Below are 12953 nucleotides of genomic sequence, written 5' to 3' on the forward strand. Positions count from 1 at the left end.
TCGGGGTATCTTCACCCCGTCCAGTAGAGCAAAGAGTTGCTCCTCAACCTACTGAACCTATTGAAAATGAAACTCCTTTTGAATTTCCTTCGGGTATGATGGAAAAACTGCTAGATAACCCTTTTACAGGAGATGGAACAAAGCATCCTGATGAGCACTTAATATATGTGGATGAAGTTTGTGGATTATTTAAGCTTGCAGGTATTCCCGATGATGTTGCTAAGAAGAAGGTCTTCCCTTTATCTTTGAAGGGAGACGCATTGATATGGTATAGGCTATGTGATGATATGAGATCATGGGACTATAAAAGATTGAAGTTGGAATTTCATCAAAAGTATTACCCTATGCATCTTGTTCATCGTGATCGCAATTATATATATATTTTCTGGCCTCGCGAAGGAGAAAGCATCTCTCAAGCTTGGGGGAGGCTTAAATCAATGTTATATTCATGCCCCAATCATGAGCTATCAAGATAAATGATTATTCAAAATTTATATGCTCGGCTTTCTGATAACAATCGCACCATGCTCAATACTTCTTGTGCTGGCTCTTTTATGATAAAGACTATTGAATTCGGATGGAATTTATTGGATAGAATTAAACGCAACTCTGAAGATTGGGACCTCGACAAAGGTAAGGAGTCAGGTATGACACCTAAGTTTGATTGTGTTAAATCTTTTATGGATACCAATATTTTCTGTAAGTTTAGCACTAAATATGGACTTGACTTTGAGATAGTAGCTTCTTTCTGTGAATCTTTTGCTACTTATGTTGATCTCCCTAAGGAGAAGTGGTTTAAATATCATCCTCCCATAGAAGTAAAAGTAGCTGCACCTATTAAAGTTGAAGAAAAGACTGTCACTTATAATGATCCTATTGTTCCTACTTCTTATGTTGAGAAACCACCTTTCCCTGTTAGAATAAAGGATCATGCTAAAGCTTCAACTGTTGTTCATAAAAGCAATATTAGAACTTATACACCTCCTGAGAAAGTTAAAATGGAACCTAATATTGCTATTGTTAAAGATCTCTTGTCTGATAATATTGATGGGCATGTTATTCAGTTCGAAGGTGAAACTGCTACAATTGCTAAACCTTGTGCTAAAGATAAACATAGACCTGTGGTAGGCGTGCCTGTTATTTCTGCTAAAATAGGAGATCATTGTTATCATGGCTTATGTGATATGGGTGCAAGTGCTAGTGTTATACCGCATACTTTATACGAAGAAATTAAGAATGAAATTGCACCTGCTGAGTTAGAAGGTATTGATGTCACAATTAAACTTGCCAATAGAGATACTATTTCACCAATTGGAATTGTTAGAGATGTTGAAGTCTTGTGTGGGAAAACTAAATATCCTGCTGATTTTATTGTTCTTACTTCTCCGCAAGATAGCTTTTATCCCATTATATTGGGTACACCCTTCTTAAATACTGTCAATGCTACCATAGATTGCACAAAGAATGTTGGTACTGTTGGCTTGGATGATCTGGTTCATGAGTTTAATTTCTCTAAATTTAGTAAACAACATCGTGAGGAAGAATTACCTAGTAAGGATGAAATTATTGGTCTTGCTTCTATTGCCGTACCTCCTAGTGATCCTTTAGAACACTATTTGCTAGACCATGAAAATGATATGTTCATGAATGAAAGAAGGGAAATAGATGAAGTATTCTTTAAATAGGAACCTATTCTGCAACATAATTTGCATGTTGAAATTTTAGGGGATCCTCCTCCACCCAAGGGAGATCCCGTGTTTGAGCTTAAACCTTTGCCTGATTATCTTAAGTATGCTTATCTTGATGAAAATAAGATATATCCTGTTATTACTAGTGCTAACCTTTCAGAGCATGAAGAAGAAAGATTATTGAAAACTCTGAAGAAGCATCGTTCTGCTATTGGATATACTCTTGATGATCTTAAGGGCATTAGTCCCACTCTATGTCAACATAAAATAAATTTGGAAGCAGATGCCAAACCAGTTCGTGATCCTCAACGACGTCCGAATCCTAAAATGAAAGAAGTAGTAAGAAAAGAAATACTAAAGCTTCTAGAGGCAGGTATAATCTATCCCGTTGCTGATAGTGAGTGGGTAAGTCCTGTCCATTGTGTCCCTAAGAAGGGAGGTATTACTGTTGTTCCTAATGACAAAGATGAATTGATTCCACAAAGAATTATCACAGGTTATAGGATGGTAATTGATTTCCGCAAATTAAATAAAGCTACTAAGAAAGATCATTACCCCTTACCTTTTATTGATCAAATGCTAGAAAGATTATGCAAACATACACACTATTGCTTTCTAGATGGTTATTCTGGTTTCTCTCAAATACCTGTGTCGGCTAGAGATCAATCAAAGACTACTTTTACATGCCCTTTTGGTACTTTTTCTTATAGACGTATGCCTTTTGGTTTATGTAATGCACTTGCTACCTTTCAAAGATGCATGATGGCTATATTCTCTGACTTTTGTGAAAAGATTTGTGAGGTTTTCATGGACGAATTTTCCGTCTATGGTTCCTCTTTTGATGATTGCTTCAGCAATCTTGATCGAGTTTTGCAGAGATGTGAAGAAACTAATCTTGTCTTGAATTGGGAAAAGTGCCACTTTATGGTTAATGAAGGTATTGTCTTGGGGCACAAAGTTTCTGAAAGAGGTATTGAAGTTGATAAAGCCAAGGTTGATGCTATTGAAAAGATGCCATGTCCCAAGGACATTGTCAGTGTCAAAACCGGCGGATCTCTGGTAGGGGGTCCCGAACTATGCGTCTAAGGCGGATGGTAACAGGAGGCAGGGAACACGATGTTTTACCCAGGTTCAGGCCCTCTTGATGGAGGTAAAACCCTACGTCCCGCTTGATTAATATTGATGATATGGGTAGTGAGGGAGTCCTGGATTAGGGGGTCTCCGAACAGCCGGATTATATTCTTTGGCCGGACTATTAGACTATGAAGATACAAGATTGAAGACTTCGTCTCGTGTCCGGATGGGACTCTACTTGGCGTGGAAGGCAAGCTAGGAAATACGGATATGGATATCTCCTCCTTTGTAACCGACCTTGTGTAACCCTAACCCTCTCCGGTGTCTATATAAACCGAAGGGTTTTAGTCTGTAGGACAACAACCATAACATACAATCATACCATAGGCTAGCTTCTAGGGTTTAGCTTCTCCGATCTCGTGGTAGATCTACTCTTGTACTACCCATATCATCAATATTAATCAAGCAGGACGTAAGGTTTTACCTCCATCAAGAGGGCCTGAACCTGGGTAAAACATTGTGTCCCCTGCCTCCTGTTACCATCCGGCCTAGACGCACAGTTCGGGACCCCCTACCCGAGATCCGCCGGTTTTGACACCGACATTGGTGCTTTCATTGAGAGTTCCGCTATGCCGTCGCCACCAGGAAGGATGTCTCATCCCGTCTTTAAAGACGACACTGTTGCTGAGGGAGCTTTGGCTATCAGCCAAACTCTCCGGCTAGGTGGTTTTCTTATGACTGCATGTTCGGCCGCTGCGCCGACGATGACTTCTCGGGTCATCGAAAGCAATCTTCACGTCAACTCGGAACTCGCCGAGCAGTTAGATCCAATGGAGCTCTCTTCCCTGAACTAGCTCTTGGATCGCATCGCCGCCCTAGGAGTCGCTACAGACTACGATCAGATTGGGCCTAAACCCGATCTGAGAGAGATCAACTCTCGCCAGGTCACCCATCACGTTGCAGTGGTGGAGGAACAATGCGGCAACCCTTCATCTATCTTAAGGACTAGGTATGTCCGGATTCCCGATCCCTCCAAGCCGGATACCCGCGGAGGGGAGGACGTCACTCAAGGCCTGAACCTAGAATCAGGCAGCGGGCTAGATTTATCAGAAAACATCCAAGAATCCAAACTTCCGAGTTCGGAATCTCCTTGGCCCCTGAGTCTCAGATTGGGTGAGGATTCGGATTCAATTCCACCCACCCACCCAAACATAAGCAATCTATCCCAAATTAGGCAAGAGCCCGAAGAAACAGTACACCATTACTGGGCCAGATTCCTCCTGATCATGAACAGGATAAAGGATTGCCGCGAGGAAGACGCAATTTCATTCTTCTGCAATAATTGCATGAACAAGGGGATCCTCAACGCCATAAGTCGCCGCGAAATTACACGCTTTGCCGACTTGGTGTCCATAGTACGAAAGTACTGTGCGATGGAAAGCGCCTGGAAAACAGAAATAAAATTTTGGGATAATCCGGCCCTGAATACAAACCCAGTCCGAAATAAAAGGGTGCATTATCACAATACACCTGGGTTAACTACCAAAAAGCAAAAGCCCTCTACGGGGAAAGGAACCGTACTGGAGGGATGGCTCAACGGACCCTGCAAAATTCATAGTACAGCGGATGCAATACCAACGCACAACCTTAGAGCATGTTGGATACTCCGGCAGGTGGCCAAAAGTGGTGAGGATCTACTCCTCCCAAATACCACAGAGCACCATCCCGTGGACAACAATACGGTGTTAACGGTCTTTGAGAACTTCGCGTCAAATAATAGATGCAAGCGAACACTCCGCAGCATGGCAGAAATCTGCCACGTAGCAGAAATAAAACCTTGGAGTGACACGGCTATTACCTTCAATGCCAGTGACGAACCCAAATTCCGAACAGCCCGAGCACCAGCCGCACTGGTCCTCAGTCCAATCGTGGACGGCTTTCGACTCACCAAGGTACTCATGGACGACGGCAGCCGATTAAACCTCATCTATGAGCAAACTCTTCAAAAGATGGAAATAGACTGGAGCCGCATTGAGCAAAGTAGCACAACCTTTATAGGAATCATCCCTAGTCGGGAAGCACGCTGTGCTGGGAAAATCACACTAGATGTGGTATTCGGCACGCCGGATAATTACAGGTTCGAGGAAATTACATTCCAAGTGGCCCCGTTCAGCAGCGGATACCACGCTCTGTTAGGGCGGGAGGCGTTTACAATCTTCCAAGCCATACCCCATTACGGGTACATGAAGCTCAAAATTCCCGGGCCCAACGGAATCATCACTCTTGCTAGTGATCCGGACATAGCACTCCGCGCCGAAAATAAGACAGCCGCACTGGCCCTCGAGGCACTGTCCGAAGCCCTAGCGGCCGAGGAACTAACTACGCTCGCTCCACGGTGAACAGGGACAACGTGATACTCGATAAAAGATCCAAGTCCACCTCCTTTAAACCAGCGGACGAAATAGTCAAATTCCAAGTCCATCCAACGGACCCTACAAAAACAGCTTCCATCGGGGCACAATTAAACCCTGATGTCGACACCGCACTACGAGAGTTCCTACGCGAGAATTGGGACATTTTTGCCTGGCACCCTTCAGACATGCCAGGAATCCCACGCAGGCTGGCCGAGCACAGCCTAAATATCCTAAAAGGATTCAAGCCAGTCAAGCAGGCCCTTCGGCGTTTCTCCGAACCTAAGAGACAAGCCATGGGAGAGGAACTAGCCAAGCTATTGGAGGCCGGATTCATCAGAGCCATAAAACATCCGGACTGGCTAGCAAACCTGGTGATGGTACCAAAGAAGGACAAATCCTGGCGCTTGTGCATCGATTTTAAGGACCTTAACAAGGCCTGCCCAAAGGATCCCTTCCCCTCCCCCGCATCGATCAAATCATTGACGCTACCGCAGGACACGATTCATTGTGTTTCCTCGATGCATACTCCGGCTACCATCAAATCAAAATGGCAGAGCCAGACCAAGCCGCAATGACATTCATCACACCATACGGCCCATTCTGCTTCAACACAATGCCCTTCGGGCTCAAAAACACTGGCGCAACATATCAGCGCATGATTCAGACATGTCTGGCAAACCAGATCGGCAAAACACTGGAGGCATACGTAGATGACGTGGTCGTTAAAACCAAGCATGTCGAAACTCTAGTAGACGACTTGAGGCTCACATTAGACAACCTCCGAACATATGACATCAAGCTCAATCCGGAAAATGCGTTTTCGGCGTACCAGCCAGAAAGCTCCTTGGATTCATTGTCTCCAGTAGAGGTATTGAAGCTAATCCGGCCAAAATCCGAGCGTTGTCACAGTTGGCTACCCCAACAGACCTCAAACAAATACAAAAATTGACTGGATGCATGGCGGCTCTAAGCCGCTTTATCTCCCGCTTGGGAGAAAAGGCATTACCCCTTTACCGCCTCCTCCGGCGCACCGAACACTTCGAGTGGATGGATGCCGCCACGGCCGGACTCAACGAAATAAAAGCCATATTGGCAAAAAACCCAGTCCTGGCCGCGCCAAACATTGGCGAACCAATGCTATTATACATTGCGGCAACTCACCAAGTAGTAAGCGCAGTGCTCGTCGTCGAACGAGAAGCGGACGGACACAAATTCCCCCTTCAAAAGCCGGTTTACTATGTGTCCACTGTCCTTACTCCATGCAAATCATGGTACCCGCATTATCAAAAGATAGCGTACGTGGTATTTATGGCATCCCGGAAGCTGCGACACTACTTTCAAGAGTGTTCGATAACAGTAGCCTTGGAAGTACCACTTAACGATATTATAAACAACCGCGACGCGACAGGCCGGATTGCCAAATGGGCCATTGAGCTCCTCCCGTTCGACATAACTTACAAGCCACGGCGAGCTATTAAATCGCAAGTTTTGGCTGACTTCGTCGCCGAGTGGACGGAAGCCGAACTCCCTAAGGAGTACGGCACATATTCAAATTGGATCATGCACTTCGACGACTCCAAAATGTTGGTTGGTCTGGGGGCTAGCGTCGTTTTGACGTCCCCAACAGGAGATACAGTTCAATACGTACTACAGATAATGTATACGGACTCCAACAACGCAGCCGAATATGAGGCCCTTCTATATGGTCTCCGGATGGCAGTATCCATGGGCATTCAATGCCTAGAGGTGCGCGGGGATTCGAACCTCACGATATCCCAAATAAATGGAGACTTTGATGCCAAGGATCCGAAAATGGCAGCTTATCGCAACGCCGTCCTAAAGATGTCAGCTCAGTTCGAGGGGCTTGAATTTCACCATGTGGCTCAGGAAAACAATCAGGCGGCGGATATCCTCGCCCGCATCGGCGCAAAACGCGATGCGGTCCCTCCCAACATATTCCTGGAAAGGCTCTTCAAGCCATCCGTAGCATGGGAAGGGGACACCGGTAACAACAGTCCGGACCCGGCCAAAATACCCGATACCGAACGCTCTGACACAATCAGAGGCTCCACCACCGAAATAACACATTTAGCCCACGAAATAATGGCCATTATTGCCTCGTGGACAGAACCAATCCTGGCCTACCTAACTAGACAGGAACTTCCGGAGGACCAAAATGAGGCACGCTGCATAGTGCGGCGATCCAAGGCCTACAGGGTCCATGAGGGAGAATTGTAAAAAAAGAAGCGCTACCGGAGTCCTTCAAAGGTGCATCTCCGAAGAGGAAGGCGAAACCTTTTGGCAGAAATTCACGCCGGACTTGGCGGTCATAACGCCGCAGCCCGGGCTCTTGTAAGCAAGGCCTTCCGTACATGATTCTATTGGCCAACGGCCCGGGCAGATGCACATGACTTGGTCCAACGTTGCACCGGTTGCCAGCTCTTTGCGAATCAAAGCCACATGCCACCCACCGCCCTCCAAACAATCCCCATTACATGGCCCTTCGCGGTCTGGGGGCTTGACATGGTTGGACCCCTTAAAAGGGAGCCCACAAGAAAAAAAATACTTATTGGTCATGGTGGATAAATTCACCAAATGGATAGAGGCTAAACCGGTTAAAACAGCCGAATCCGGACCGGTGATAGATTTCATATCCGGGGTTGTACACCGTTACGGCGTCCCCCACAGCATCATCACTGATAACGGCATGAACTTCACGGCCGACGAGGTAAAACTCTGGTGCAGCAAAATGGGCATCAAGCTCGATTATGCTTCAGTCTATCACCCACAAACCAACGGTCAAGTCAAATGGGCAAATGGTTTTATAATGAACGACATTAAACCCAGATTAGTGTGCTCCTTAATGGAGTCTGACACACACTGGGTAGAGGAGCTCGACTCCGTACTCTGGGGGCTGTGGACCACGCCGAATCGTAGTACCGGATATACACCATTTTTATGGTGTACGACGCAGAGGCAGTCCTGCCCTGTGACATAATTCATGACTCACCTCGAGTGCGCATGTACGAAGAAAGAGAAGCTGAGCTCGATCGGCAGGACAGTCTGGACACCTTGGAGGAAGAGCGCGACGTAGCCAAAGCCCGTTCCGCATTTTACCAGCAACAGTCTCGCAGATACCAAAGCAGAGAAGTACGGGCCAAAACTTATAACATTGGCGAACTAGTTCTACGACTGTCGGATAAGAAAAAGAACAAGCTTGAGCCCAAATGGGAAGGTCCCTTCATTATCGACCAAGTTCTGACCGGTGGAGCATACCGACTACGGGATGCATCGACTAGTCGACTCGAGCCGAACCCATGGAACTCAGCCAGGCTTCGAAGATTCTACGCCTAGCACCGGACTCTATGTTAGCCCCCTCCCTTTGTCCATTTTCTGCATATGGATCATCTGTCTTGTTTCCCTTTCTTTCTTTTATTTCTCTAGGCCTTCAAGGGTCACCTTGTGCCTCACTCGTACATTACAGATGCGCTAGCCGCACTCTTCATACCTGGGGGCTTCTTTCACAGAAGCTTAAATTATTTACCTGGGCCTCACGCCCAACACATGTGTTATACTTCCGCATGTACCTTTTTTCACCATTATATGCATCGATATGACTTAAGTTTTGGCCAAGCTGGGTTGCCTGGCTCTTGTATTTATGCCCTACGTTCCCGTTAATTCGGCTAGGGCATAAGGGGAGCACCTCTGCGATTGTTACCGCCGGGTCAGCCGGACGTGTACCTCAGACTGGGTGAAGCCGAAAGCTAGCATTCTTAAGGGAATATTCGGTCGGTGAACAAAAGATGACTTTTATTTATTATCCATATCTGCCCCATATGCTTTTTCTGCGCTTCTTGTCGCAATCCGGACATGCACTTTAGGGCATTCTTACCCAGGGAAAGGAACCCTTAACGAAACTATTCTCCCTAGAAGATGTTTCTTACTACCCATGTAATATAACATAACTAGTTGGGCACTTGTTTGATAAAGCACCAATGACCCCTACGCCTGGTCTCCACGCATGCCCCGGTTCTTACATAATCGAGAGGGTATTCAGATACACTCCGGACCGTCGGGTCCCGAGGTCGAAGCGAAAAGGTCCGCCACAACAAACGATCTACAATCTGGCTAGAAGGCATTATACATGTCACTTTAAAATTACATAGTCAATTTGACTGGTTGAATTCCTCTTCAATACTATCCAATAGGCTGTCTAGTCTACAGTCCTGTTGGGAACACTTTGCAGCCAATTCTACTTGGCCGTACACTAAGCTCACAGGGATCTCCTTCCCATCGGGCCCCACAAGTCCGATTTCGGCCATGTGGTTCGGGTCAGCCTTCGTGTACCATGTCTTCACCATTGCCCAGGCTTCCCTGGCGCCCTGACGGCAGGCCGATATCTTCCATAATCGGAAGCGCCGCCGCGCTCCCTTTAGCTTTTCTACAAGCTCTCCAAGGCCTTCGGGTATGGAGATGGATGGCCACAAGGCCTGGGCGACGCCTTGCATCACCTGCCGAACTCGTTCGTGCAGCTGTGAGAGCTTGGGAAGAACGTCACTCATTGAACCGGGCATTTCCTCGACAGGACGACCTGTTAGCATACCTACAAACATAACTCTGTTAGCCAGCTTCCTCGCCGAACTCTTTTTCAAAGTTCGTTCAAGCACTTACTAAATATGCCGCGTCGAAGCCGCCAATTTTCCTTAACAGAGTCCGATAGTTGGGCACGGACATCTTTTAGTTCCACGCCCAGCTTGGTGTTGGCATCTAGAAGATCATTTTTCTCCTTCCTCACCCTCGTAAGCACGCTCTCACCGGCCTTCAGCTGGCGTAGGAGCTGTTTCTTATCCGGATTTACTCCAGCGTCATCTGCAATTTTATCGTCAGATCTGCATATACGCCGCATTCTATATGATACTTATCATTCGAAGGATATGTTACTAGAGGGGGTCTCTTTGGGCTCCCCTGCTGCGGCCAGTGCGGCCTGAAGTTGGGCTTTGCACTCTTCCAGCTCCTGGGACAGTTGAGTATTCTTTTCTGTAAGAACCTGCATAACAAATGATCCTTAAATCAGTTATCCTAACTGTTTCAAGTCTCAGGGGCTACTGATATATATAATCACCAAATTTTCTCACCCGTATGTCTTTTACATACTGCTCCGTGGCTCTGGCTAGACCATTTTGAGCGGCACGGAGGTGCGCGTCTCCCGAGTTGAAGGCATCCAATGCCTCTTGGGAGAAACAAGCGTCACGAAGAACAGTCCGGCGACGCCTGTGGTTCATGGAACTTTCCACCTCGGAATTGGTGGCGGACAGTTTATCCGCATCCTCTATCGGAGGAGCACCCGACGCATGCCTCATATTCGTTCCCGCCTCCGAATCCGGCCTTGGAGCCCGGCAGGTGGAGGCGCGATTGGTAGCCTCTCCGGGTATAGTCCGGCGAGCGCTCTTTTTCCTGAAAAGAAGGCATGGGCGTTAGTATGCCTCTGAGAATAATGTCTTGCAATAAAGACGGCGCGCCGTACCGCTGCACCGGTGTCTCAATCCGGACTGTGGATCTTTTCAGCCTGCTTGGCCTCGCGGCCCCTTGTTGGCTAGTCGCCGCAGGCTCGGCCTTCTGCCTCGAGGACCTCCCCTGCAAAACACGGCTATTATACGGCAATCAAAAACACGCAAGGACAGATCCCTTTTTGAAGTGCTGGGACTTCGGTCTTAGTCACCTGTGAGGCTGGAAGTAGCCCAGGGTAATCGGCCGTAATGGCCACCAAAGCATTATTATTGCTCAATTGGTAAAACACCCCATCGATCAGCTCCATAGATATGTCCGGATCCTCCTGGGAGGCCGGGTCGAGGAACCGTCCAGGGTCCTCGGGTTGTGGAGGGGGGTTGTTTATCTCCCTTACAGCCTGGCACAGTTCCTGTGTGGAAATCGCTAGACTAAATACTTAACTACGGGAATATGAAATAGATGGGCGAGAAAAAGTCTCCGCTTACCCAGCTCGGAGGATTGTACATAGAAAATCCGCCCTGCGGGTTGACACGAAGGAATTCCTCCTCTTCTCCCTTGTACAAAGTGGATAAGATCTTTATTAGATCAGCAACCGATCCCGGCCCTTTACGGCCGTAGCGGGTGGCGTCATCCTCCCCGTTGAAGTCCCACATGGGGTGGCCTCTATACTGAAGCGGCTGCACCCCCCGCATGATACATATGGCCATGACCTCGATCATGGTCAATCCAGATCGAGCTAAAAAACTTATCCGGCTCATCAGGTAAATAACGTCCCTGTCATCTTCCTCCAGGGAGCTCCGTGGCCGCCAGCTCCGGTGCTTCTTCAAAGGGGCATTGTCGAACTCAGGAAGGCCAATCCGAATAGGATCTGGGAGGGGGACGTCTTCTATATAAAACCATTCTGAAGGCCAGTCTTCGGACGTCTTCTTTGGGGTTCCGGACAGGTATCCGGTCCCGGCAATACGCCACACTTCGGCTCCGCCCACTTGATATATTGACCCCTTCTGAGAACGGGGCACAAGGCAGAAAAGCTTCTTCCACAGAGCGAAATGAGCCTCACAGCCCAAAAACAACTCACAAAGGGCTACGAATCCCGCGATATGCAGCATGGAGGCAGGCGTAAGGTTGTGCAACTGGAGGCCGTAGAACTCCAGGAGCCCCCGGAGAAACGGCTGAACTGGAAATCCTAGCCCTCTTACCAAATAAGGGACAAGGCATACCCGCTCTCCCTTGGAGGGATTGGGAAGGCTCTCCGCTTGCTCTCCGCCATTATAGGTGGCGAGCCCAGCTCGAACCGGGACCATGCACGCCGGGGGAAGAAATCCCTTGGACTGAAGCAACACTAATTTGCTATGCGGGACGGAACATCTCTCCCAATCTCCAGGCTTGGAGCTAGGGGGGCGAGAGGAGGAGCTGCGTCGACCGGCCATGATGGAATGGATCTCTGTCGGGTGCGCTCCGATGAAGGCTCGCCAAGGGAGGATGGTGTGATTTGGATCTGAATCCTCGTCTTTTTAATAGGCGGCTCATTCACACAGCTAGGGGGTAAATGTGAAAACACCCTGGCTCTTCACATTTGCTCGACATGTGGAAAGTGGCCATTATTGGGCGTGGAAGCCAAGGAGTGCAACATTCACAAGAGACCGGACACTATTTCGACAGGTACATGGAATTTGGAGAGGAACCCGCCTTGCAATGCCGAAGACAATACTGCGCGCCAGACTCATCGTCATTGAAGCCTGGTTCGGGGGCTACTGAGGGAGTCCTGGATTAGGGGGTCTCCAGACAGCCAGATTATATTCTTTGGCCGGACTGTTAGACTATGAAGATACAAGATTGAAGACTTCGTCTCGTGTCCGGATGGGACTCTACTTGGCGTGGAAGGCAAGCTAGGCAATACGAATATGGATATCTCCTCCTTTGTAACCGACCTTGTGTAACCCTAACCCTCTCCGGTGTCTATATAAACCAAAGGGTTTTAGTCTGTAGGACAACAACCATAACATATAATCATACCATAGGCTAGCTTCTAGGGTTTAGCCTCTCCGATCTCGTGGTAGCTCTACTCTTGTACTACCCATATCATCAATATTAATCAAGCAGGACGTAGGGTTTTACCTCCATCAAGAGGGCCCGAACCTGGGTAAAACATTGTGTCCCCTGCCTCCTGTTACCATCCGGCCTAGACGCACAGTTCGGGACCCCCTACCCGAGATCCGCCGGTTTTGACACCGACAGGTAGTACAAGAGTAGATCTACCACTAGATCG

Source organism: Triticum urartu, chromosome 3 (assembly GCF_003073215.2).
Source record: "Triticum urartu cultivar G1812 chromosome 3, Tu2.1, whole genome shotgun sequence".
Classification (NCBI taxonomy): domain Eukaryota; kingdom Viridiplantae; phylum Streptophyta; class Magnoliopsida; order Poales; family Poaceae; genus Triticum; species Triticum urartu.